At 49.0% G+C, this 19276-nt stretch overlaps 44 non-coding genes and 5 pseudogenes across 44 annotated transcripts; all 49 read right to left on the reverse strand.

Moving 5' to 3' along the window:
* Positions 1-148: 148 nt before the first annotated feature.
* Positions 149-267, reverse strand: LOC139616574 (5S ribosomal RNA). Its single transcript, XR_011688237.1, has one exon. It is a non-coding gene; the product is annotated as a 5S ribosomal RNA (ribosomal RNA).
* A 272-nt stretch (positions 268-539) lies between these two features.
* Positions 540-658, reverse strand: LOC139616576 (5S ribosomal RNA). Its single transcript, XR_011688238.1, has one exon. It is a non-coding gene; the product is annotated as a 5S ribosomal RNA (ribosomal RNA).
* A 280-nt stretch (positions 659-938) lies between these two features.
* LOC139616090 (5S ribosomal RNA) lies at positions 939-1057 on the reverse strand. The gene has a single exon (XR_011687949.1). It is a non-coding gene; the product is annotated as a 5S ribosomal RNA (ribosomal RNA).
* Positions 1058-1329: 272 nt separating this feature from the next.
* LOC139616154 (5S ribosomal RNA) lies at positions 1330-1438 on the reverse strand (annotated as a pseudogene).
* A 280-nt stretch (positions 1439-1718) lies between these two features.
* Positions 1719-1837, reverse strand: LOC139615646 (5S ribosomal RNA). Its single transcript, XR_011687523.1, has one exon. It is a non-coding gene; the product is annotated as a 5S ribosomal RNA (ribosomal RNA).
* A 272-nt stretch (positions 1838-2109) lies between these two features.
* LOC139616578 (5S ribosomal RNA) lies at positions 2110-2228 on the reverse strand. Its single transcript, XR_011688240.1, has one exon. It is a non-coding gene; the product is annotated as a 5S ribosomal RNA (ribosomal RNA).
* Positions 2229-2508: 280 nt separating this feature from the next.
* On the reverse strand, positions 2509-2627 carry LOC139615870 (5S ribosomal RNA). The gene has a single exon (XR_011687736.1). It is a non-coding gene; the product is annotated as a 5S ribosomal RNA (ribosomal RNA).
* Positions 2628-2899: 272 nt separating this feature from the next.
* Positions 2900-3018, reverse strand: LOC139615833 (5S ribosomal RNA). Its single transcript, XR_011687700.1, has one exon. It is a non-coding gene; the product is annotated as a 5S ribosomal RNA (ribosomal RNA).
* Positions 3019-3290: 272 nt separating this feature from the next.
* Positions 3291-3409, reverse strand: LOC139615871 (5S ribosomal RNA). The gene has a single exon (XR_011687737.1). It is a non-coding gene; the product is annotated as a 5S ribosomal RNA (ribosomal RNA).
* Positions 3410-3681: 272 nt separating this feature from the next.
* Positions 3682-3800, reverse strand: LOC139616579 (5S ribosomal RNA). Its single transcript, XR_011688241.1, has one exon. It is a non-coding gene; the product is annotated as a 5S ribosomal RNA (ribosomal RNA).
* Positions 3801-4072: 272 nt separating this feature from the next.
* On the reverse strand, positions 4073-4191 carry LOC139615647 (5S ribosomal RNA). Its single transcript, XR_011687524.1, has one exon. It is a non-coding gene; the product is annotated as a 5S ribosomal RNA (ribosomal RNA).
* Positions 4192-4463: 272 nt separating this feature from the next.
* On the reverse strand, positions 4464-4582 carry LOC139616580 (5S ribosomal RNA). The gene has a single exon (XR_011688242.1). It is a non-coding gene; the product is annotated as a 5S ribosomal RNA (ribosomal RNA).
* A 272-nt stretch (positions 4583-4854) lies between these two features.
* Positions 4855-4973, reverse strand: LOC139616581 (5S ribosomal RNA). Its single transcript, XR_011688243.1, has one exon. It is a non-coding gene; the product is annotated as a 5S ribosomal RNA (ribosomal RNA).
* A 280-nt stretch (positions 4974-5253) lies between these two features.
* Positions 5254-5372, reverse strand: LOC139616091 (5S ribosomal RNA). The gene has a single exon (XR_011687950.1). It is a non-coding gene; the product is annotated as a 5S ribosomal RNA (ribosomal RNA).
* Positions 5373-5644: 272 nt separating this feature from the next.
* On the reverse strand, positions 5645-5763 carry LOC139616582 (5S ribosomal RNA). The gene has a single exon (XR_011688244.1). It is a non-coding gene; the product is annotated as a 5S ribosomal RNA (ribosomal RNA).
* A 272-nt stretch (positions 5764-6035) lies between these two features.
* On the reverse strand, positions 6036-6154 carry LOC139616584 (5S ribosomal RNA). The gene has a single exon (XR_011688246.1). It is a non-coding gene; the product is annotated as a 5S ribosomal RNA (ribosomal RNA).
* Positions 6155-6434: 280 nt separating this feature from the next.
* On the reverse strand, positions 6435-6553 carry LOC139616092 (5S ribosomal RNA). Its single transcript, XR_011687951.1, has one exon. It is a non-coding gene; the product is annotated as a 5S ribosomal RNA (ribosomal RNA).
* A 272-nt stretch (positions 6554-6825) lies between these two features.
* LOC139616155 (5S ribosomal RNA) lies at positions 6826-6934 on the reverse strand (annotated as a pseudogene).
* Positions 6935-7214: 280 nt separating this feature from the next.
* Positions 7215-7333, reverse strand: LOC139615648 (5S ribosomal RNA). Its single transcript, XR_011687525.1, has one exon. It is a non-coding gene; the product is annotated as a 5S ribosomal RNA (ribosomal RNA).
* A 272-nt stretch (positions 7334-7605) lies between these two features.
* Positions 7606-7724, reverse strand: LOC139616585 (5S ribosomal RNA). Its single transcript, XR_011688247.1, has one exon. It is a non-coding gene; the product is annotated as a 5S ribosomal RNA (ribosomal RNA).
* Positions 7725-8004: 280 nt separating this feature from the next.
* LOC139615873 (5S ribosomal RNA) lies at positions 8005-8123 on the reverse strand. Its single transcript, XR_011687739.1, has one exon. It is a non-coding gene; the product is annotated as a 5S ribosomal RNA (ribosomal RNA).
* Positions 8124-8395: 272 nt separating this feature from the next.
* On the reverse strand, positions 8396-8514 carry LOC139615834 (5S ribosomal RNA). The gene has a single exon (XR_011687701.1). It is a non-coding gene; the product is annotated as a 5S ribosomal RNA (ribosomal RNA).
* A 272-nt stretch (positions 8515-8786) lies between these two features.
* LOC139615874 (5S ribosomal RNA) lies at positions 8787-8905 on the reverse strand. Its single transcript, XR_011687740.1, has one exon. It is a non-coding gene; the product is annotated as a 5S ribosomal RNA (ribosomal RNA).
* A 272-nt stretch (positions 8906-9177) lies between these two features.
* LOC139616586 (5S ribosomal RNA) lies at positions 9178-9296 on the reverse strand. The gene has a single exon (XR_011688248.1). It is a non-coding gene; the product is annotated as a 5S ribosomal RNA (ribosomal RNA).
* A 272-nt stretch (positions 9297-9568) lies between these two features.
* Positions 9569-9687, reverse strand: LOC139615650 (5S ribosomal RNA). The gene has a single exon (XR_011687527.1). It is a non-coding gene; the product is annotated as a 5S ribosomal RNA (ribosomal RNA).
* A 272-nt stretch (positions 9688-9959) lies between these two features.
* LOC139616587 (5S ribosomal RNA) lies at positions 9960-10078 on the reverse strand. The gene has a single exon (XR_011688249.1). It is a non-coding gene; the product is annotated as a 5S ribosomal RNA (ribosomal RNA).
* Positions 10079-10350: 272 nt separating this feature from the next.
* LOC139616588 (5S ribosomal RNA) lies at positions 10351-10469 on the reverse strand. The gene has a single exon (XR_011688250.1). It is a non-coding gene; the product is annotated as a 5S ribosomal RNA (ribosomal RNA).
* A 280-nt stretch (positions 10470-10749) lies between these two features.
* On the reverse strand, positions 10750-10868 carry LOC139616094 (5S ribosomal RNA). The gene has a single exon (XR_011687953.1). It is a non-coding gene; the product is annotated as a 5S ribosomal RNA (ribosomal RNA).
* Positions 10869-11140: 272 nt separating this feature from the next.
* Positions 11141-11249, reverse strand: LOC139616156 (5S ribosomal RNA; annotated as a pseudogene).
* A 272-nt stretch (positions 11250-11521) lies between these two features.
* Positions 11522-11640, reverse strand: LOC139616589 (5S ribosomal RNA). Its single transcript, XR_011688251.1, has one exon. It is a non-coding gene; the product is annotated as a 5S ribosomal RNA (ribosomal RNA).
* A 272-nt stretch (positions 11641-11912) lies between these two features.
* LOC139616590 (5S ribosomal RNA) lies at positions 11913-12031 on the reverse strand. The gene has a single exon (XR_011688252.1). It is a non-coding gene; the product is annotated as a 5S ribosomal RNA (ribosomal RNA).
* Positions 12032-12311: 280 nt separating this feature from the next.
* LOC139616592 (5S ribosomal RNA) lies at positions 12312-12430 on the reverse strand. The gene has a single exon (XR_011688253.1). It is a non-coding gene; the product is annotated as a 5S ribosomal RNA (ribosomal RNA).
* Positions 12431-12702: 272 nt separating this feature from the next.
* On the reverse strand, positions 12703-12811 carry LOC139616157 (5S ribosomal RNA; annotated as a pseudogene).
* A 280-nt stretch (positions 12812-13091) lies between these two features.
* On the reverse strand, positions 13092-13210 carry LOC139616593 (5S ribosomal RNA). The gene has a single exon (XR_011688254.1). It is a non-coding gene; the product is annotated as a 5S ribosomal RNA (ribosomal RNA).
* A 280-nt stretch (positions 13211-13490) lies between these two features.
* Positions 13491-13609, reverse strand: LOC139616594 (5S ribosomal RNA). The gene has a single exon (XR_011688255.1). It is a non-coding gene; the product is annotated as a 5S ribosomal RNA (ribosomal RNA).
* A 272-nt stretch (positions 13610-13881) lies between these two features.
* Positions 13882-14000, reverse strand: LOC139615855 (5S ribosomal RNA). Its single transcript, XR_011687721.1, has one exon. It is a non-coding gene; the product is annotated as a 5S ribosomal RNA (ribosomal RNA).
* A 272-nt stretch (positions 14001-14272) lies between these two features.
* On the reverse strand, positions 14273-14381 carry LOC139616158 (5S ribosomal RNA; annotated as a pseudogene).
* Positions 14382-14661: 280 nt separating this feature from the next.
* LOC139616596 (5S ribosomal RNA) lies at positions 14662-14780 on the reverse strand. Its single transcript, XR_011688257.1, has one exon. It is a non-coding gene; the product is annotated as a 5S ribosomal RNA (ribosomal RNA).
* Positions 14781-15052: 272 nt separating this feature from the next.
* On the reverse strand, positions 15053-15171 carry LOC139616597 (5S ribosomal RNA). The gene has a single exon (XR_011688258.1). It is a non-coding gene; the product is annotated as a 5S ribosomal RNA (ribosomal RNA).
* Positions 15172-15443: 272 nt separating this feature from the next.
* Positions 15444-15562, reverse strand: LOC139615846 (5S ribosomal RNA). Its single transcript, XR_011687713.1, has one exon. It is a non-coding gene; the product is annotated as a 5S ribosomal RNA (ribosomal RNA).
* A 272-nt stretch (positions 15563-15834) lies between these two features.
* LOC139616598 (5S ribosomal RNA) lies at positions 15835-15953 on the reverse strand. The gene has a single exon (XR_011688259.1). It is a non-coding gene; the product is annotated as a 5S ribosomal RNA (ribosomal RNA).
* A 280-nt stretch (positions 15954-16233) lies between these two features.
* On the reverse strand, positions 16234-16352 carry LOC139616599 (5S ribosomal RNA). The gene has a single exon (XR_011688260.1). It is a non-coding gene; the product is annotated as a 5S ribosomal RNA (ribosomal RNA).
* A 272-nt stretch (positions 16353-16624) lies between these two features.
* On the reverse strand, positions 16625-16743 carry LOC139615651 (5S ribosomal RNA). Its single transcript, XR_011687528.1, has one exon. It is a non-coding gene; the product is annotated as a 5S ribosomal RNA (ribosomal RNA).
* Positions 16744-17015: 272 nt separating this feature from the next.
* Positions 17016-17134, reverse strand: LOC139616600 (5S ribosomal RNA). Its single transcript, XR_011688261.1, has one exon. It is a non-coding gene; the product is annotated as a 5S ribosomal RNA (ribosomal RNA).
* Positions 17135-17414: 280 nt separating this feature from the next.
* On the reverse strand, positions 17415-17533 carry LOC139616601 (5S ribosomal RNA). The gene has a single exon (XR_011688262.1). It is a non-coding gene; the product is annotated as a 5S ribosomal RNA (ribosomal RNA).
* A 272-nt stretch (positions 17534-17805) lies between these two features.
* LOC139615796 (5S ribosomal RNA) lies at positions 17806-17924 on the reverse strand. The gene has a single exon (XR_011687666.1). It is a non-coding gene; the product is annotated as a 5S ribosomal RNA (ribosomal RNA).
* A 272-nt stretch (positions 17925-18196) lies between these two features.
* On the reverse strand, positions 18197-18315 carry LOC139615875 (5S ribosomal RNA). The gene has a single exon (XR_011687741.1). It is a non-coding gene; the product is annotated as a 5S ribosomal RNA (ribosomal RNA).
* A 272-nt stretch (positions 18316-18587) lies between these two features.
* Positions 18588-18706, reverse strand: LOC139616602 (5S ribosomal RNA). The gene has a single exon (XR_011688263.1). It is a non-coding gene; the product is annotated as a 5S ribosomal RNA (ribosomal RNA).
* Positions 18707-18978: 272 nt separating this feature from the next.
* Positions 18979-19097, reverse strand: LOC139615652 (5S ribosomal RNA). The gene has a single exon (XR_011687529.1). It is a non-coding gene; the product is annotated as a 5S ribosomal RNA (ribosomal RNA).
* Positions 19098-19276: the final 179 nt, after the last annotated feature.

The raw sequence follows: 19276 nt of genomic DNA on the forward strand, positions 1-19276 counted from the left end.
TCAACTGTGTAATGTGATAATATGAAAGTGTGGTTTGTGCACTGTGAGCTGAACTGTCTGCACAGTGATTGACAGTTGAGCAGTGGCACAGTCAGTGCTGTTTACTGAAGCAGCAGCGTCCTCTGTTGTTTGCACAGAAAAGTGAAAAAGCTTACAGCACCTGGTATTCCCAGGCGGTCTCCCATCCAAGTACTAACCAGGCCCGACCCTGCTTAGCTTCCGAGATCGGACGAGATCGGGCGTGCTCAGGGTGGTATGGCCGTAAGCCACAGAGCAAGTGACAACTACCCCCTTTATACATGATGATCCACACCATCACAGACATGGCTGTGTATGTCAAGCGCGGGTGTCTTTGCTTGACTTTCTTTCTTTCTTTCTTTCTCTCAACTTGTCAACTGTGTAATGTGATAATATGAAAGTGTGGTTTGTGCACTGTGAGCTGAACTGTCTGCACAGTGATTGACAGTTGAGCAGTGGCACAGTCAGTGCTGTTTACTGAAGCAGCAGCGTCCTCTGTTGTTTGCACAGAAAAGTGAAAAAGCTTACAGCACCTGGTATTCCCAGGCGGTCTCCCATCCAAGTACTAACCAGGCCCGACCCTGCTTAGCTTCCGAGATCGGACGAGATCGGGCGTGCTCAGGGTGGTATGGCCGTAAGCCGCAGAGCAAGTGACAACTACCCCCTTTATACATGATGATCCACACCATCACAGACATGGCTGTGTATGTCAAGCGCGGGTGTCTTTGCTTGACTTTCTTTCTTTCTTTCTTTCTCTCAACTTGTCAACTTGTCAACTGTGTAATGTGATAATATGAAAGTGTGGTTTGTGCACTGTGAGCTGAACTGTCTGCACAGTGATTGACAGTTGAGCAGTGGCACAGTCAGTGCTGTTTACTGAAGCAGCAGCGTCCTCTGTTGTTTGCACAGAAAAGTGAAAAAGCTTACAGCACCTGGTATTCCCAGGCAGTCTTCCACCCAAGTACTAACCAGGCCCGACCCTGCTTAGCTTCCGAGATCGGACAAGATCGGGCGTGCTCAGGGTGGTATGGCCGTAAGCCGCAGAGCAAGTGACAACTACCCCCTTTATACATGATGATCCACACCATCACAGACATGGCTGTGTATGTCAAGCGCGGGTGTCTTTGCTCGACTTTCTTACTTTCTTTCTTTCTCTCAACTTGTCAACTGTGTAATGTGATAATATGAAAGTGTGGTTTGTGCACTGTGAGCTGAACTGTCTGCACAGTGATTGACAGTTGAGCAGTGGCACAGTCAGTGCTGTTTACTGAAGCAGCAGCGTCCTCTGTTGTTTGCACAGAAAAGTGAAAAAGCTTACAGCACCTGGTATTCCCAGGCGGTCTCCCATCCAAGTACTAACCAGGCCCGACCCTGCTTAGCTTCCGAGATCGGGCGTGCTCAGGGTGGTATGGCCGTAAGCCGCAGAGCAAGTGACAACTACCCCCTTTATACATGATGATCCACACCATCACAGACATGGCTGTGTATGTCAAGCGCGGGTGTCTTTGCTTGACTTTCTTTCTTTCTTTCTTTCTCTCAACTTGTCAACTTGTCAACTGTGTAATGTGATAATATGAAAGTGTGGTTTGTGCACTGTGAGCTGAACTGTCTGCACAGTGATTGACAGTTGAGCAGTGGCACAGTCAGTGCTGTTTACTGAAGCAGCAGCGTCCTCTGTTGTTTGCACAGAAAAGTGAAAAAGCTTACAGCACCTGGTATTCCCAGGCGGTCTCCCATCCAAGTACTAACCAGGCCCGACCCTGCTTAGCTTCCGAGATCTGACGAGATCGGGCGTGCTCAGGGTGGTATGGCCGTAAGCCGCAGAGCAAGTGACAACTACCCCCTTTATACATGATGATCCACACCATCACAGACATGGCTGTGTATGTCAAGCGCGGGTGTCTTTGCTTGACTTTCTTTCTTTCTTTCTTTCTCTCAACTTGTCAACTGTGTAATGTGATAATATGAAAGTGTGGTTTGTGCACTGTGAGCTGAACTGTCTGCACAGTGATTGACAGTTGAGCAGTGGCACAGTCAGTGCTGTTTACTGAAGCAGCAGCGTCCTCTGTTGTTTGCACAGAAAAGTGAAAAAGCTTACAGCACCTGGTATTCCCAGGCGGTCTCCCATCCAAGTACTAACCAGGCCCGACCCTGCTTAGCTTCCGAGATCGGACGAGATCGGGCGTGCTCAGGGTGGTATGGCCGTAAGCCGCAGAGCAAGTGACAACTACCCCCTTTATACATGATGATCCACACCATCACAGACATGGCTGTGTATGTCAAGCGCGGGTGTCTTTGCTTGACTTTCTTTCTTTCTTTCTTTCTCTCAACTTGTCAACTTGTCAACTGTGTAATGTGATAATATGAAAGTGTGGTTTGTGCACTGTGAGCTGAACTGTCTGCACAGTGATTGACAGTTGAGCAGTGGCACAGTCAGTGCTGTTTACTGAAGCAGCAGCGTCCTCTGTTGTTTGCACAGAAAAGTGAAAAAGCTTACAGCACCTGGTATTCCCAGGCGGTCTTCCACCCAAGTACTAACCAGGCCCGACCCTGCTTAGCTTCCGAGATCGGACGAGATCGGGCGTGCTCAGGGTGGTATGGCCGTAAGCCGCAGAGCAAGTGACAACTACCCCCTTTATACATGATGATCCACACCATCACAGACATGGCTGTGTATGTCAAGCGCGGGTGTCTTTGCTCGACTTTCTTACTTTCTTTCTTTCTCTCAACTTGTCAACTGTGTAATGTGATAATATGAAAGTGTGGTTTGTGCACTGTGAGCTGAACTGTCTGCACAGTGATTGACAGTTGAGCAGTGGCACAGTCAGTGCTGTTTACTGAAGCAGCAGCGTCCTCTGTTGTTTGCACAGAAAAGTGAAAAAGCTTACAGCACCTGGTATTCCCAGGCGGTCTCCCATCCAAGTACTAACCAGGCCCGACCCTGCTTAGCTTCCGAGATCTGACGAGATCAGGCGTGCTCAGGGTGGTATGGCCGTAAGCCGCAGAGCAAGTGACAACTACCCCCTTTATACATGATGATCCACACCATCACAGACATGGCTGTGTATGTCAAGCGCGGGTGTCTTTGCTCGACTTTCTTTCTTTCTTTCTTTCTCTCAACTTGTCAACTGTGTAATGTGATAATATGAAAGTGTGGTTTGTGCACTGTGAGCTGAACTGTCTGCACAGTGATTGACAGTTGAGCAGTGGCACAGTCAGTGCTGTTTACTGAAGCAGCAGCGTCCTCTGTTGTTTGCACAGAAAAGTGAAAAAGCTTACAGCACCTGGTATTCCCAGGCGGTCTTCCACCCAAGTACTAACCAGGCCCGACCCTGCTTAGCTTCCGAGATCGGACGAGATCGGGCGTGCTCAGGGTGGTATGGCCGTAAGCCGCAGAGCAAGTGACAACTACCCCCTTTATACATGATGATCCACACCATCACAGACATGGCTGTGTATGTCAAGCGCGGGTGTCTTTGCTCGACTTTCTTACTTTCTTTCTTTCTCTCAACTTGTCAACTGTGTAATGTGATAATATGAAAGTGTGGTTTGTGCACTGTGAGCTGAACTGTCTGCACAGTGATTGACAGTTGAGCAGTGGCACAGTCAGTGCTGTTTACTGAAGCAGCAGCGTCCTCTGTTGTTTGCACAGAAAAGTGAAAAAGCTTACAGCACCTGGTATTCCCAGGCGGTCTCCCATCCAAGTACTAACCAGGCCCGACCCTGCTTAGCTTCCGAGATCGGACGAGATCGGGCGTGCTCAGGGTGGTATGGCCGTAAGCCGCAGAGCAAGTGACAACTACCCCCTTTATACATGATGATCCACACCATCACAGACATGGCTGTGTATGTCAAGCGCGGGTGTCTTTGCTCGACTTTCTTTCTTTCTTTCTTTCTCTCAACTTGTCAACTGTGTAATGTGATAATATGAAAGTGTGGTTTGTGCACTGTGAGCTGAACTGTCTGCACAGTGATTGACAGTTGAGCAGTGGCACAGTCAGTGCTGTTTACTGAAGCAGCAGCGTCCTCTGTTGTTTGCACAGAAAAGTGAAAAAGCTTACAGCACCTGGTATTCCCAGGCGGTCTCCCATCCAAGTACTAACCAGGCCCGACCCTGCTTAGCTTCCGAGATCTGACGAGATCGGGCGTGCTCAGGGTGGTATGGCCGTAAGCCGCAGAGCAAGTGACAACTACCCCCTTTATACATGATGATCCACACCATCACAGACATGGCTGTGTATGTCAAGCGCGGGTGTCTTTGCTTGACTTTCTTTCTTTCTTTCTTTCTCTCAACTTGTCAACTGTGTAATGTGATAATATGAAAGTGTGGTTTGTGCACTGTGAGCTGAACTGTCTGCACAGTGATTGACAGTTGAGCAGTGGCACAGTCAGTGCTGTTTACTGAAGCAGCAGCGTCCTCTGTTGTTTGCACAGAAAAGTGAAAAAGCTTACAGCACCTGGTATTCCCAGGCGGTCTCCCATCCAAGTACTAACCAGGCCCGACCCTGCTTAGCTTCCGAGATCGGACGAGATCGGGCGTGCTCAGGGTGGTATGGCCGTAAGCCGCAGAGCAAGTGACAACTACCCCCTTTATACATGATGATCCACACCATCACAGACATGGCTGTGTATGTCAAGCGCGGGTGTCTTTGCTTGACTTTCTTTCTTTCTTTCTTTCTCTCAACTTGTCAACTGTGTAATGTGATAATATGAAAGTGTGGTTTGTGCACTGTGAGCTGAACTGTCTGCACAGTGATTGACAGTTGAGCAGTGGCACAGTCAGTGCTGTTTACTGAAGCAGCAGCGTCCTCTGTTGTTTGCACAGAAAAGTGAAAAAGCTTACAGCACCTGGTATTCCCAGGCGGTCTCCCATCCAAGTACTAACCAGGCCCGACCCTGCTTAGCTTCCGAGATCGGACGAGATCGGGCGTGCTCAGGGTGGTATGGCCGTAAGCCGCAGAGCAAGTGACAACTACCCCCTTTATACATGATGATCCACACCATCACAGACATGGCTGTGTATGTCAAGCGCGGGTGTCTTTGCTTGACTTTCTTTCTTTCTTTCTTTCTCTCAACTTGTCAACTTGTCAACTGTGTAATGTGATAATATGAAAGTGTGGTTTGTGCACTGTGAGCTGAACTGTCTGCACAGTGATTGACAGTTGAGCAGTGGCACAGTCAGTGCTGTTTACTGAAGCAGCAGCGTCCTCTGTTGTTTGCACAGAAAAGTGAAAAAGCTTACAGCACCTGGTATTCCCAGGCAGTCTTCCACCCAAGTACTAACCAGGCCCGACCCTGCTTAGCTTCCGAGATCGGACAAGATCGGGCGTGCTCAGGGTGGTATGGCCGTAAGCCGCAGAGCAAGTGACAACTACCCCCTTTATACATGATGATCCACACCATCACAGACATGGCTGTGTATGTCAAGCGCGGGTGTCTTTGCTCGACTTTCTTACTTTCTTTCTTTCTCTCAACTTGTCAACTGTGTAATGTGATAATATGAAAGTGTGGTTTGTGCACTGTGAGCTGAACTGTCTGCACAGTGATTGACAGTTGAGCAGTGGCACAGTCAGTGCTGTTTACTGAAGCAGCAGCGTCCTCTGTTGTTTGCACAGAAAAGTGAAAAAGCTTACAGCACCTGGTATTCCCAGGCGGTCTCCCATCCAAGTACTAACCAGGCCCGACCCTGCTTAGCTTCCGAGATCGGACGAGATCGGGCGTGCTCAGGGTGGTATGGCCGTAAGCCACAGAGCAAGTGACAACTACCCCCTTTATACATGATGATCCACACCATCACAGACATGGCTGTGTATGTCAAGCGCGGGTGTCTTTGCTTGACTTTCTTTCTTTCTTTCTTTCTCTCAACTTGTCAACTGTGTAATGTGATAATATGAAAGTGTGGTTTGTGCACTGTGAGCTGAACTGTCTGCACAGTGATTGACAGTTGAGCAGTGGCACAGTCAGTGCTGTTTACTGAAGCAGCAGCGTCCTCTGTTGTTTGCACAGAAAAGTGAAAAAGCTTACAGCACCTGGTATTCCCAGGCGGTCTCCCATCCAAGTACTAACCAGGCCCGACCCTGCTTAGCTTCCGAGATCGGACGAGATCGGGCGTGCTCAGGGTGGTATGGCCGTAAGCCGCAGAGCAAGTGACAACTACCCCCTTTATACATGATGATCCACACCATCACAGACATGGCTGTGTATGTCAAGCGCGGGTGTCTTTGCTTGACTTTCTTTCTTTCTTTCTTTCTCTCAACTTGTCAACTTGTCAACTGTGTAATGTGATAATATGAAAGTGTGGTTTGTGCACTGTGAGCTGAACTGTCTGCACAGTGATTGACAGTTGAGCAGTGGCACAGTCAGTGCTGTTTACTGAAGCAGCAGCGTCCTCTGTTGTTTGCACAGAAAAGTGAAAAAGCTTACAGCACCTGGTATTCCCAGGCAGTCTTCCACCCAAGTACTAACCAGGCCCGACCCTGCTTAGCTTCCGAGATCGGACAAGATCGGGCGTGCTCAGGGTGGTATGGCCGTAAGCCGCAGAGCAAGTGACAACTACCCCCTTTATACATGATGATCCACACCATCACAGACATGGCTGTGTATGTCAAGCGCGGGTGTCTTTGCTCGACTTTCTTACTTTCTTTCTTTCTCTCAACTTGTCAACTGTGTAATGTGATAATATGAAAGTGTGGTTTGTGCACTGTGAGCTGAACTGTCTGCACAGTGATTGACAGTTGAGCAGTGGCACAGTCAGTGCTGTTTACTGAAGCAGCAGCGTCCTCTGTTGTTTGCACAGAAAAGTGAAAAAGCTTACAGCACCTGGTATTCCCAGGCGGTCTCCCATCCAAGTACTAACCAGGCCCGACCCTGCTTAGCTTCCGAGATCGGGCGTGCTCAGGGTGGTATGGCCGTAAGCCGCAGAGCAAGTGACAACTACCCCCTTTATACATGATGATCCACACCATCACAGACATGGCTGTGTATGTCAAGCGCGGGTGTCTTTGCTTGACTTTCTTTCTTTCTTTCTTTCTCTCAACTTGTCAACTTGTCAACTGTGTAATGTGATAATATGAAAGTGTGGTTTGTGCACTGTGAGCTGAACTGTCTGCACAGTGATTGACAGTTGAGCAGTGGCACAGTCAGTGCTGTTTACTGAAGCAGCAGCGTCCTCTGTTGTTTGCACAGAAAAGTGAAAAAGCTTACAGCACCTGGTATTCCCAGGCGGTCTCCCATCCAAGTACTAACCAGGCCCGACCCTGCTTAGCTTCCGAGATCTGACGAGATCGGGCGTGCTCAGGGTGGTATGGCCGTAAGCCGCAGAGCAAGTGACAACTACCCCCTTTATACATGATGATCCACACCATCACAGACATGGCTGTGTATGTCAAGCGCGGGTGTCTTTGCTTGACTTTCTTTCTTTCTTTCTTTCTCTCAACTTGTCAACTGTGTAATGTGATAATATGAAAGTGTGGTTTGTGCACTGTGAGCTGAACTGTCTGCACAGTGATTGACAGTTGAGCAGTGGCACAGTCAGTGCTGTTTACTGAAGCAGCAGCGTCCTCTGTTGTTTGCACAGAAAAGTGAAAAAGCTTACAGCACCTGGTATTCCCAGGCGGTCTCCCATCCAAGTACTAACCAGGCCCGACCCTGCTTAGCTTCCGAGATCGGACGAGATCGGGCGTGCTCAGGGTGGTATGGCCGTAAGCCGCAGAGCAAGTGACAACTACCCCCTTTATACATGATGATCCACACCATCACAGACATGGCTGTGTATGTCAAGCGCGGGTGTCTTTGCTTGACTTTCTTTCTTTCTTTCTTTCTCTCAACTTGTCAACTTGTCAACTGTGTAATGTGATAATATGAAAGTGTGGTTTGTGCACTGTGAGCTGAACTGTCTGCACAGTGATTGACAGTTGAGCAGTGGCACAGTCAGTGCTGTTTACTGAAGCAGCAGCGTCCTCTGTTGTTTGCACAGAAAAGTGAAAAAGCTTACAGCACCTGGTATTCCCAGGCGGTCTTCCACCCAAGTACTAACCAGGCCCGACCCTGCTTAGCTTCCGAGATCGGACGAGATCGGGCGTGCTCAGGGTGGTATGGCCGTAAGCCGCAGAGCAAGTGACAACTACCCCCTTTATACATGATGATCCACACCATCACAGACATGGCTGTGTATGTCAAGCGCGGGTGTCTTTGCTCGACTTTCTTACTTTCTTTCTTTCTCTCAACTTGTCAACTGTGTAATGTGATAATATGAAAGTGTGGTTTGTGCACTGTGAGCTGAACTGTCTGCACAGTGATTGACAGTTGAGCAGTGGCACAGTCAGTGCTGTTTACTGAAGCAGCAGCGTCCTCTGTTGTTTGCACAGAAAAGTGAAAAAGCTTACAGCACCTGGTATTCCCAGGCGGTCTCCCATCCAAGTACTAACCAGGCCCGACCCTGCTTAGCTTCCGAGATCTGACGAGATCAGGCGTGCTCAGGGTGGTATGGCCGTAAGCCGCAGAGCAAGTGACAACTACCCCCTTTATACATGATGATCCACACCATCACAGACATGGCTGTGTATGTCAAGCGCGGGTGTCTTTGCTCGACTTTCTTTCTTTCTTTCTTTCTCTCAACTTGTCAACTGTGTAATGTGATAATATGAAAGTGTGGTTTGTGCACTGTGAGCTGAACTGTCTGCACAGTGATTGACAGTTGAGCAGTGGCACAGTCAGTGCTGTTTACTGAAGCAGCAGCGTCCTCTGTTGTTTGCACAGAAAAGTGAAAAAGCTTACAGCACCTGGTATTCCCAGGCGGTCTTCCACCCAAGTACTAACCAGGCCCGACCCTGCTTAGCTTCCGAGATCGGACGAGATCGGGCGTGCTCAGGGTGGTATGGCCGTAAGCCGCAGAGCAAGTGACAACTACCCCCTTTATACATGATGATCCACACCATCACAGACATGGCTGTGTATGTCAAGCGCGGGTGTCTTTGCTCGACTTTCTTACTTTCTTTCTTTCTCTCAACTTGTCAACTGTGTAATGTGATAATATGAAAGTGTGGTTTGTGCACTGTGAGCTGAACTGTCTGCACAGTGATTGACAGTTGAGCAGTGGCACAGTCAGTGCTGTTTACTGAAGCAGCAGCGTCCTCTGTTGTTTGCACAGAAAAGTGAAAAAGCTTACAGCACCTGGTATTCCCAGGCGGTCTCCCATCCAAGTACTAACCAGGCCCGACCCTGCTTAGCTTCCGAGATCGGACGAGATCGGGCGTGCTCAGGGTGGTATGGCCGTAAGCCGCAGAGCAAGTGACAACTACCCCCTTTATACATGATGATCCACACCATCACAGACATGGCTGTGTATGTCAAGCGCGGGTGTCTTTGCTCGACTTTCTTTCTTTCTTTCTTTCTCTCAACTTGTCAACTGTGTAATGTGATAATATGAAAGTGTGGTTTGTGCACTGTGAGCTGAACTGTCTGCACAGTGATTGACAGTTGAGCAGTGGCACAGTCAGTGCTGTTTACTGAAGCAGCAGCGTCCTCTGTTGTTTGCACAGAAAAGTGAAAAAGCTTACAGCACCTGGTATTCCCAGGCGGTCTCCCATCCAAGTACTAACCAGGCCCGACCCTGCTTAGCTTCCGAGATCTGACGAGATCGGGCGTGCTCAGGGTGGTATGGCCGTAAGCCGCAGAGCAAGTGACAACTACCCCCTTTATACATGATGATCCACACCATCACAGACATGGCTGTGTATGTCAAGCGCGGGTGTCTTTGCTTGACTTTCTTTCTTTCTTTCTTTCTCTCAACTTGTCAACTGTGTAATGTGATAATATGAAAGTGTGGTTTGTGCACTGTGAGCTGAACTGTCTGCACAGTGATTGACAGTTGAGCAGTGGCACAGTCAGTGCTGTTTACTGAAGCAGCAGCGTCCTCTGTTGTTTGCACAGAAAAGTGAAAAAGCTTACAGCACCTGGTATTCCCAGGCGGTCTCCCATCCAAGTACTAACCAGGCCCGACCCTGCTTAGCTTCCGAGATCGGACGAGATCGGGCGTGCTCAGGGTGGTATGGCCGTAAGCCGCAGAGCAAGTGACAACTACCCCCTTTATACATGATGATCCACACCATCACAGACATGGCTGTGTATGTCAAGCGCGGGTGTCTTTGCTTGACTTTCTTTCTTTCTTTCTTTCTCTCAACTTGTCAACTGTGTAATGTGATAATATGAAAGTGTGGTTTGTGCACTGTGAGCTGAACTGTCTGCACAGTGATTGACAGTTGAGCAGTGGCACAGTCAGTGCTGTTTACTGAAGCAGCAGCGTCCTCTGTTGTTTGCACAGAAAAGTGAAAAAGCTTACAGCACCTGGTATTCCCAGGCGGTCTCCCATCCAAGTACTAACCAGGCCCGACCCTGCTTAGCTTCCGAGATCGGACGAGATCGGGCGTGCTCAGGGTGGTATGGCCGTAAGCCGCAGAGCAAGTGACAACTACCCCCTTTATACATGATGATCCACACCATCACAGACATGGCTGTGTATGTCAAGCGCGGGTGTCTTTGCTTGACTTTCTTTCTTTCTTTCTTTCTCTCAACTTGTCAACTTGTCAACTGTGTAATGTGATAATATGAAAGTGTGGTTTGTGCACTGTGAGCTGAACTGTCTGCACAGTGATTGACAGTTGAGCAGTGGCACAGTCAGTGCTGTTTACTGAAGCAGCAGCGTCCTCTGTTGTTTGCACAGAAAAGTGAAAAAGCTTACAGCACCTGGTATTCCCAGGCAGTCTTCCACCCAAGTACTAACCAGGCCCGACCCTGCTTAGCTTCCGAGATCGGACAAGATCGGGCGTGCTCAGGGTGGTATGGCCGTAAGCCGCAGAGCAAGTGACAACTACCCCCTTTATACATGATGATCCACACCATCACAGACATGGCTGTGTATGTCAAGCGCGGGTGTCTTTGCTCGACTTTCTTACTTTCTTTCTTTCTCTCAACTTGTCAACTGTGTAATGTGATAATATGAAAGTGTGGTTTGTGCACTGTGAGCTGAACTGTCTGCACAGTGATTGACAGTTGAGCAGTGGCACAGTCAGTGCTGTTTACTGAAGCAGCAGCGTCCTCTGTTGTTTGCACAGAAAAGTGAAAAAGCTTACAGCACCTGGTATTCCCAGGCGGTCTCCCATCCAAGTACTAACCAGGCCCGACCCTGCTTAGCTTCCGAGATCGGGCGTGCTCAGGGTGGTATGGCCGTAAGCCGCAGAGCAAGTGACAACTACCCCCTTTATACATGATGATCCACACCATCACAGACATGGCTGTGTATGTCAAGCGCGGGTGTCTTTGCTCGACTTTCTTTCTTTCTTTCTTTCTCTCAACTTGTCAACTGTGTAATGTGATAATATGAAAGTGTGGTTTGTGCACTGTGAGCTGAACTGTCTGCACAGTGATTGACAGTTGAGCAGTGGCACAGTCAGTGCTGTTTACTGAAGCAGCAGCGTCCTCTGTTGTTTGCACAGAAAAGTGAAAAAGCTTACAGCACCTGGTATTCCCAGGCGGTCTCCCATCCAAGTACTAACCAGGCCCGACCCTGCTTAGCTTCCGAGATCGGACGAGATCGGGCGTGCTCAGGGTGGTATGGCCGTAAGCCGCAGAGAAAGTGACAACTACCCCCTTTATACATGATGATCCACACCATCACAGACATGGCTGTGTATGTCAAGCGCGGGTGTCTTTGCTCGACTTTCTTTCTTTCTTTCTTTCTCTCAACTTGTCAACTGTGTAATGTGATAATATGAAAGTGTGGTTTGTGCACTGTGAGCTGAACTGTCTGCACAGTGATTGACAGTTGAGCAGTGGCACAGTCAGTGCTGTTTACTGAAGCAGCAGCGTCCTCTGTTGTTTGCACAGAAAAGTGAAAAAGCTTACAGCACCTGGTATTCCCAGGCGGTCTCCCATCCAAGTACTAACCAGGCCCGACCCTGCTTAGCTTCCGAGATCGGACGAGATCGGGCGTGCTCAGGGTGGTATGGCCGTAAGCCGCAGAGCAAGTGACAACTACCCCCTTTATACATGATGATCCACACCATCACAGACATGGCTGTGTATGTCAAGCGCGGGTGTCTTTGCTTGACTTTCTTTCTTTCTTTCTTTCTCTCAACTTGTCAACTTGTCAACTGTGTAATGTGATAATATGAAAGTGTGGTTTGTGCACTGTGAGCTGAACTGTCTGCACAGTGATTGACAGTTGAGCAGTGGCACAGTCAGTGCTGTTTACTGAAGCAGCAGCGTCCTCTGTTGTTTGCACAGAAAAGTGAAAAAGCTTACAGCACCTGGTATTCCCAGGCGGTCTCCCATCCAAGTACTAACCAGGCCCGACCCTGCTTAGCTTCCGAGATCGGACGAGATCGGGCGTGCTCAGGGTGGTATGGCCGTAAGCCGCAGAGAAAGTGACAACTACCCCCTTTATACATGATGATCCACACCATCACAGACATGGCTGTGTATGTCAAGCGCGGGTGTCTTTGCTCGACTTTCTTTCTTTCTTTCTTTCTCTCAACTTGTCAACTGTGTAATGTGATAATATGAAAGTGTGGTTTGTGCACTGTGAGCTGAACTGTCTGCACAGTGATTGACAGTTGAGCAGTGGCACAGTCAGTGCTGTTTACTGAAGCAGCAGCGTCCTCTGTTGTTTGCACAGAAAAGTGAAAAAGCTTACAGCACCTGGTATTCCCAGGCGGTCTCCCATCCAAGTACTAACCAGGCCCGACCCTGCTTAGCTTCCGAGATCGGGCGTGCTCAGGGTGGTATGGCCGTAAGCCGCAGAGCAAGTGACAACTACCCCCTTTATACATGATGATCCACACCATCACAGACATGGCTGCGTATGTCAAGCGCGGGTGTCTTTGCTCGACTTTCTTTCTTTCTTTATTTCTCTCAACTTGTCAACTTGTCAACTGTGTAATGTGATAATATGAAAGTGTGGTTTGTGCACTGTGAGCTGAACTGTCTGCACAGTGATTGACAGTTGAGCAGTGGCACAGTCAGTGCTGTTTACTGAAGCAGCAGCGTCCTCTGTTGTTTGCACAGAAAAGTGAAAAAGCTTACAGCACCTGGTATTCCCAGGCGGTCTCCCATCCAAGTACTAACCAGGCCCGACCCTGCTTAGCTTCCGAGATCGGACGAGATCGGGCGTGCTCAGGGTGGTATGGCCGTAAGCCGCAGAGAAAGTGACAACTACCCCCTTTATACATGATGATCCACACCATCACAGACATGGCTGTGTATGTCAAGCGCGGGTGTCTTTGCTTGACTTTCTTTCTTTCTTTCTTTCTCTCAACTTGTCAACTTGTCAACTGTGTAATGTGATAATATGAAAGTGTGGTTTGTGCACTGTGAGCTGAACTGTCTGCACAGTGATTGACAGTTGAGCAGTGGCACAGTCAGTGCTGTTTACTGAAGCAGCAGCGTCCTCTGTTGTTTGCACAGAAAAGTGAAAAAGCTTACAGCACCTGGTATTCCCAGGCGGTCTCCCATCCAAGTACTAACCAGGCCCGACCCTGCTTAGCTTCCGAGATCGGACGAGATCGGGCGTGCTCAGGGTGGTATGGCCGTAAGCCGCAGAGAAAGTGACAACTACCCCCTTTATACATGATGATCCACACCATCACAGACATGGCTGTGTATGTCAAGCGCGGGTGTCTTTGCTCGACTTTCTTTCTTTCTTTCTTTCTCTCAACTTGTCAACTGTGTAATGTGATAATATGAAAGTGTGGTTTGTGCACTGTGAGCTGAACTGTCTGCACAGTGATTGACAGTTGAGCAGTGGCACAGTCAGTGCTGTTTACTGAAGCAGCAGCGTCCTCTGTTGTTTGCACAGAAAAGTGAAAAAGCTTACAGCACCTGGTATTCCCAGGCGGTCTCCCATCCAAGTACTAACCAGGCCCGACCCTGCTTAGCTTCCAAGATCGGACGAGATCGGGCGTGCTCAGGGTGGTATGGCCGTAAGCCGCAGAGAAAGTGACAACTACCCCCTTTATACATGATGATCCACACCATCACAGACATGGCTGTGTATGTCAAGCGCGGGTGTCTTTGCTCGACTTTCTTTCTTTCTTTCTTTCTCTCAACTTGTCAACTGTGTAATGTGATAATATGAAAGTGTGGTTTGTGCACTGTGAGCTGAACTGTCTGCACAGTGATTGACAGTTGAGCAGTGGCACAGTCAGTGCTGTTTACTGAAGCAGCAGCGTCCTCTGTTGTTTGCACAGAAAAGTGAAAAAGCTTACAGCACCTGGTATTCCCAGGCGGTCTCCCATCCAAGTACTAACCAGGCCCGACCCTGCTTAGCTTCCGAGATCGGGCGTGCTCAGGGTGGTATGGCCGTAAGCCGCAGAGCAAGTGACAACTACCCCCTTTATACATGATGATCCACACCATCACAGACATGGCTGCGTATGTCAAGCGCGGGTGTCTTTGCTCGACTTTCTTTCTTTCTTTATTTCTCTCAACTTGTCAACTTGTCAACTGTGTAATGTGATAATATGAAAGTGTGGTTTGTGCACTGTGAGCTGAACTGTCTGCACAGTGATTGACAGTTGAGCAGTGGCACAGTCAGTGCTGTTTACTGAAGCAGCAGCGTCCTCTGTTGTTTGCACAGAAAAGTGAAAAAGCTTACAGCACCTGGTATTCCCAGGCGGTCTCCCATCCAAGTACTAACCAGGCCCGACCCTGCTTAGCTTCCGAGATCGGACGAGATCGGGCGTGCTCAGGGTGGTATGGCCGTAAGCCGCAGAGCAAGTGACAACTACCCCCTTTATACATGATGATCCACACCATCACAGACATGGCTGTGTATGTCAAGCGCGGGTGTCTTTGCTCGACTTTCTTTCTTTCTTTCTTTCTCTCAACTTGTCAACTGTGTAATGTGATAATATGAAAGTGTGGTTTGTGCACTGTGAGCTGAACTGTCTGCACAGTGATTGACAGTTGAGCAGTGGCACAGTCAGTGCTGTTTACTGAAGCAGCAGCGTCCTCTGTTGTTTGCACAGAAAAGTGAAAAAGCTTACAGCACCTGGTATTCCCAGGCGGTCTCCCATCCAAGTACTAACCAGGCCCGACCCTGCTTAGCTTCCGAGATCGGACGAGATCGGGCGTGCTCAGGGTGGTATGGCCGTAAGCCGCAGAGAAAGTGACAACTACCCCCTTTATACATGATGATCCACACCATCACAGACATGGCTGTGTATGTCAAGCGCGGGTGTCTTTGCTTGACTTTCTTTCTTTCTTTCTTTCTCTCAACTTGTCAACTGTGTAATGTGATAATATGAAAGTGTGGTTTGTGCACTGTGAGCTGAACTGTCTGCACAGTGATTGACAGTTGAGCAGTGGCACAGTCAGTGCTGTTTACTGAAGCAGCAGCGTCCTCTGTTGTTTGCACAGAAAAGTGAAAAAGCTTACAGCACCTGGTATTCCCAGGCGGTCTCCCATCCAAGTACTAACCAGGCCCGACCCTGCTTAGCTTCCGAGATCAGACGAGATCAGGCGTGCTCAGGGTGGTATGGCCGTAAGCCGCAGAGCAAGTGACAACTACCCCCTTTATACATGATGATCCACACCATCACAGACATGGCTGTGTATGTCAAGCGCGGGTGTCTTTGCTCGACTTTCTTTCTTTCTTTCTTTCTCTCAACTTGTCAACTGTGTAATGTGATAATATGAAAGTGTGGTTTGTGCACTGTGAGCTGAACTGTCTGCACAGTGATTGACAGTTGAGCAGTGGCACAGTCAGTGCTGTTTACTGAAGCAGCAGCGTCCTCTGTTGTTTGCACAGAAAAGTGAAAAAGCTTACAGCACCTGGTATTCCCAGGCGGTCTCCCATCCAAGTACTAACCAGGCCCGACCCTGCTTAGCTTCCGAGATCGGACGAGATCGGGCGTGCTCAGGGTGGTATGGCCGTAAGCCGCAGAGCAAGTGACAACTACCCCCTTTATACATGATGATCCACACCATCACAGACATGGCTGCGTATGTCAAGCGCGGGTGTCTTTGCTCGACTTTCTTTCTTTCTTTATTTCTCTCAACTTGTCAACTTGTCAACTGTGTAATGTGATAATATGAAAGTGTGGTTTGTGCACTGTGAGCTGAACTGTCTGCACAGTGATTGACAGTTGAGCAGTGGCACAGTCAGTGCTGTTTACTGAAGCAGCAGCGTCCTCTGTTGTTTGCACAGAAAAGTGAAAAAGCTTACAGCACCTGGTATTCCCAGGCGGTCTCCCATCCAAGTACTAACCAGGCCCGACCCTGCTTAGCTTCCGAGATCGGACGAGATCGGGCGTGCTCAGGGTGGTATGGCCGTAAGCCGCAGAGCAAGTGACAACTACCCCCTTTATACATGATGATCCACACCATCACAGACATGGCTGTGTATGTCAAGCGCGGGTGTCTTTGCTCGACTTTCTTTCTTTCTTTCTTTCTCTCAACTTGTCAACTGTGTAATGTGATAATATGAAAGTGTGGTTTGTGCACTGTGAGCTGAACTGTCTGCACAGTGATTGACAGTTGAGCAGTGGCACAGTCAGTGCTGTTTACTGAAGCAGCAGCGTCCTCTGTTGTTTGCACAGAAAAGTGAAAAAGCTTACAGCACCTGGTATTCCCAGGCGGTCTCCCATCCAAGTACTAACCAGGCCCGACCCTGCTTAGCTTCCGAGATCTGACGAGATCGGGCGTGCTCAGGGTGGTATGGCCGTAAGCCGCAGAGCAAGTGACAACTACCCCCTTTATACATGATGATCCACACCATCACAGACATGGCTGTGTATGTCAAGCGCGGGTGTCTTTGCTCGACTTTCTTTCTTTCTTTCTTTCTCTCAACTTGTCAACTGTGTAATGTGATAATATGAAAGTGTGGTTTGTGCACTGTGAGCTGAACTGTCTGCACAGTGATTGACAGTTGAGCAGTGGCACAGTCAGTGCTGTTTACTGAAGCAGCAGCGTCCTCTGTTGTTTGCACAGAAAAGTGAAAAAGCTTACAGCACCTGGTATTCCCAGGCGGTCTCCCATCCAAGTACTAACCAGGCCCGACCCTGCTTAGCTTCCGAGATCGGACGAGATCGGGCGTGCTCAGGGTGGTATGGCCGTAAGCCGCAGAGCAAGTGACAACTACCCCCTTTATACATGATGATCCACACCATCACAGACATGGCTGTGTATGTCAAGCGCGGGTGTCTTTGCTCGACTTTCTTTCTTTCTTTCTTTCTCTCAACTTGTCAACTTGTCAACTGTGTAATGTGATAATATGAAAGTGTGGTTTGTGCACTGTGAGCTGAACTGTCTGCACAGTGATTGACAGTTGAGCAGTGGCACAGTCAGTGCTGTTTACTGAAGCAGCAGCGTCCTCTGTTGTTTGCACAGAAAAGTGAAAAAGCTTACAGCACCTGGTATTCCCAGGCGGTCTCCCATCCAAGTACTAACCAGGCCCGACCCTGCTTAGCTTCCGAGATCGGACGAGATCGGGCGTGCTCAGGGTGGTATGGCCGTAAGCCGCAGAGTAAGTGACAACTACCCCCTTTATACATGATGATCCACACCATCACAGACATGGCTGTGTATGTCAAGCGCGGGTGTCTTTGCTCGACTTTCTTTCTTTCTTTCTTTCTCTCAACTTGTCAACTGTGTAATGTGATAATATGAAAGTGTGGTTTGTGCACTGTGAGCTGAACTGTCTGCACAGTGATTGACAGTTGAGCAGTGGCACAGTCAGTGCTGTTTACTGAAGCAGCAGCGTCCTCTGTTGTTTGCACAGAAAAGTGAAAAAGCTTACAGCACCTGGTATTCCCAGGCGGTCTCCCATCCAAGTACTAACCAGGCCCGACCCTGCTTAACTTCCGAGATCTGACGAGATCGGGCGTGCTCAGGGTGGTATGGCCGTAAGCCGCAGAGCAAGTGACAACTACCCCCTTTATACATGATGATCCACACCATCACAGACATGGCTGTGTATGTCAAGCGCGGGTGTCTTTGCTCGACTTTCTTTCTTTCTTTCTTTCTCTCAACTTGTCAACTGTGTAATGTGATAATATGAAAGTGTGGTTTGTGCACTGTGAGCTGAACTGTCTGCACAGTGATTGACAGTTGAGCAGTGGCACAGTCAGTGCTGTTTACTGAAGCAGCAGCGTCCTCTGTTGTTTGCACAGAAAAGTGAAAAAGCTTACAGCACCTGGTATTCCCAGGCGGTCTTCCACCCAAGTACTAACCAGGCCCGACCCTGCTTAGCTTCCGAGATCGGACGAGATCGGGCGTGCTCAGGGTGGTATGGCCGTAAGCCGCAGAGCAAGTGACAACTACCCCCTTTATACATGATGATCCACACCATCACAGACATGGCTGTGTATGTCAAGCGCGGGTGTCTTTGCTCGACTTTCTTACTTTCTTTCTTTCTCTCAACTTGTCAACTGTGTAATGTGATAATATGAAAGTGTGGTTTGTGCACTGTGAGCTGAACTGTCTGCACAGTGATTGACAGTTGAGCAGTGGCACAGTCAGTGCTGTTTACTGAAGCAGCAGCGTCCTCTGTTGTTTGCACAGAAAAGTGAAAAAGCTTACAGCACCTGGTATTCCCAGGCGGTCTCCCATCCAAGTACTAACCAGGCCCGACCCTGCTTAGCTTCCGAGATCGGACGAGATCGGGCGTGCTCAGGGTGGTATGGCCGTAAGCCGCAGAGCAAGTGACAACTACCCCCTTTATACATGATGATCCACACCATCACAGACATGGCTGTGTATGTCAAGCGCGGGTGTCTTTGCTCGACTTTCTTTCTTTCTTTCTTTCTCTCAACTTGTCAACTGTGTAATGTGATAATATGAAAGTGTGGTTTGTGCACTGTGAGCTGAACTGTCTGCACAGTGATTGACAGTTGAGCAGTGGCACAGTCAGTGCTGTTTACTGAAGCAGCAGCGTCCTCTGTTGTTTGCACAGAAAAGTGAAAAAGCTTACAGCACCTGGTATTCCCAGGCGGTCTCCCATCCAAGTACTAACCAGGCCCGACCCTGCTTAGCTTCCGAGATCTGACGAGATCGGGCGTGCTCAGGGTGGTATGGCCGTAAGCCGCAGAGCAAGTGACAACTACCCCCTTTATACATGATGATCCACACCATCACAGACATGGCTGTGTATGTCAAGCGCGGGTGTCTTTGCTTGACTTTCTTTCTTTCTTTCTTTCTCTCAACTTGTCAACTGTGTAATGTGATAATATGAAAGTGTGGTTTGTGCACTGTGAGCTGAACT

This window comes from Trachinotus anak, unplaced genomic scaffold, assembly GCF_046630095.1.
Source record: "Trachinotus anak isolate AG129_WGS33_773 ecotype Australia unplaced genomic scaffold, CSIRO_AGI_Tana_v1 ptg000056l, whole genome shotgun sequence".
Lineage (NCBI taxonomy): Eukaryota > Metazoa > Chordata > Actinopteri > Carangiformes > Carangidae > Trachinotus > Trachinotus anak.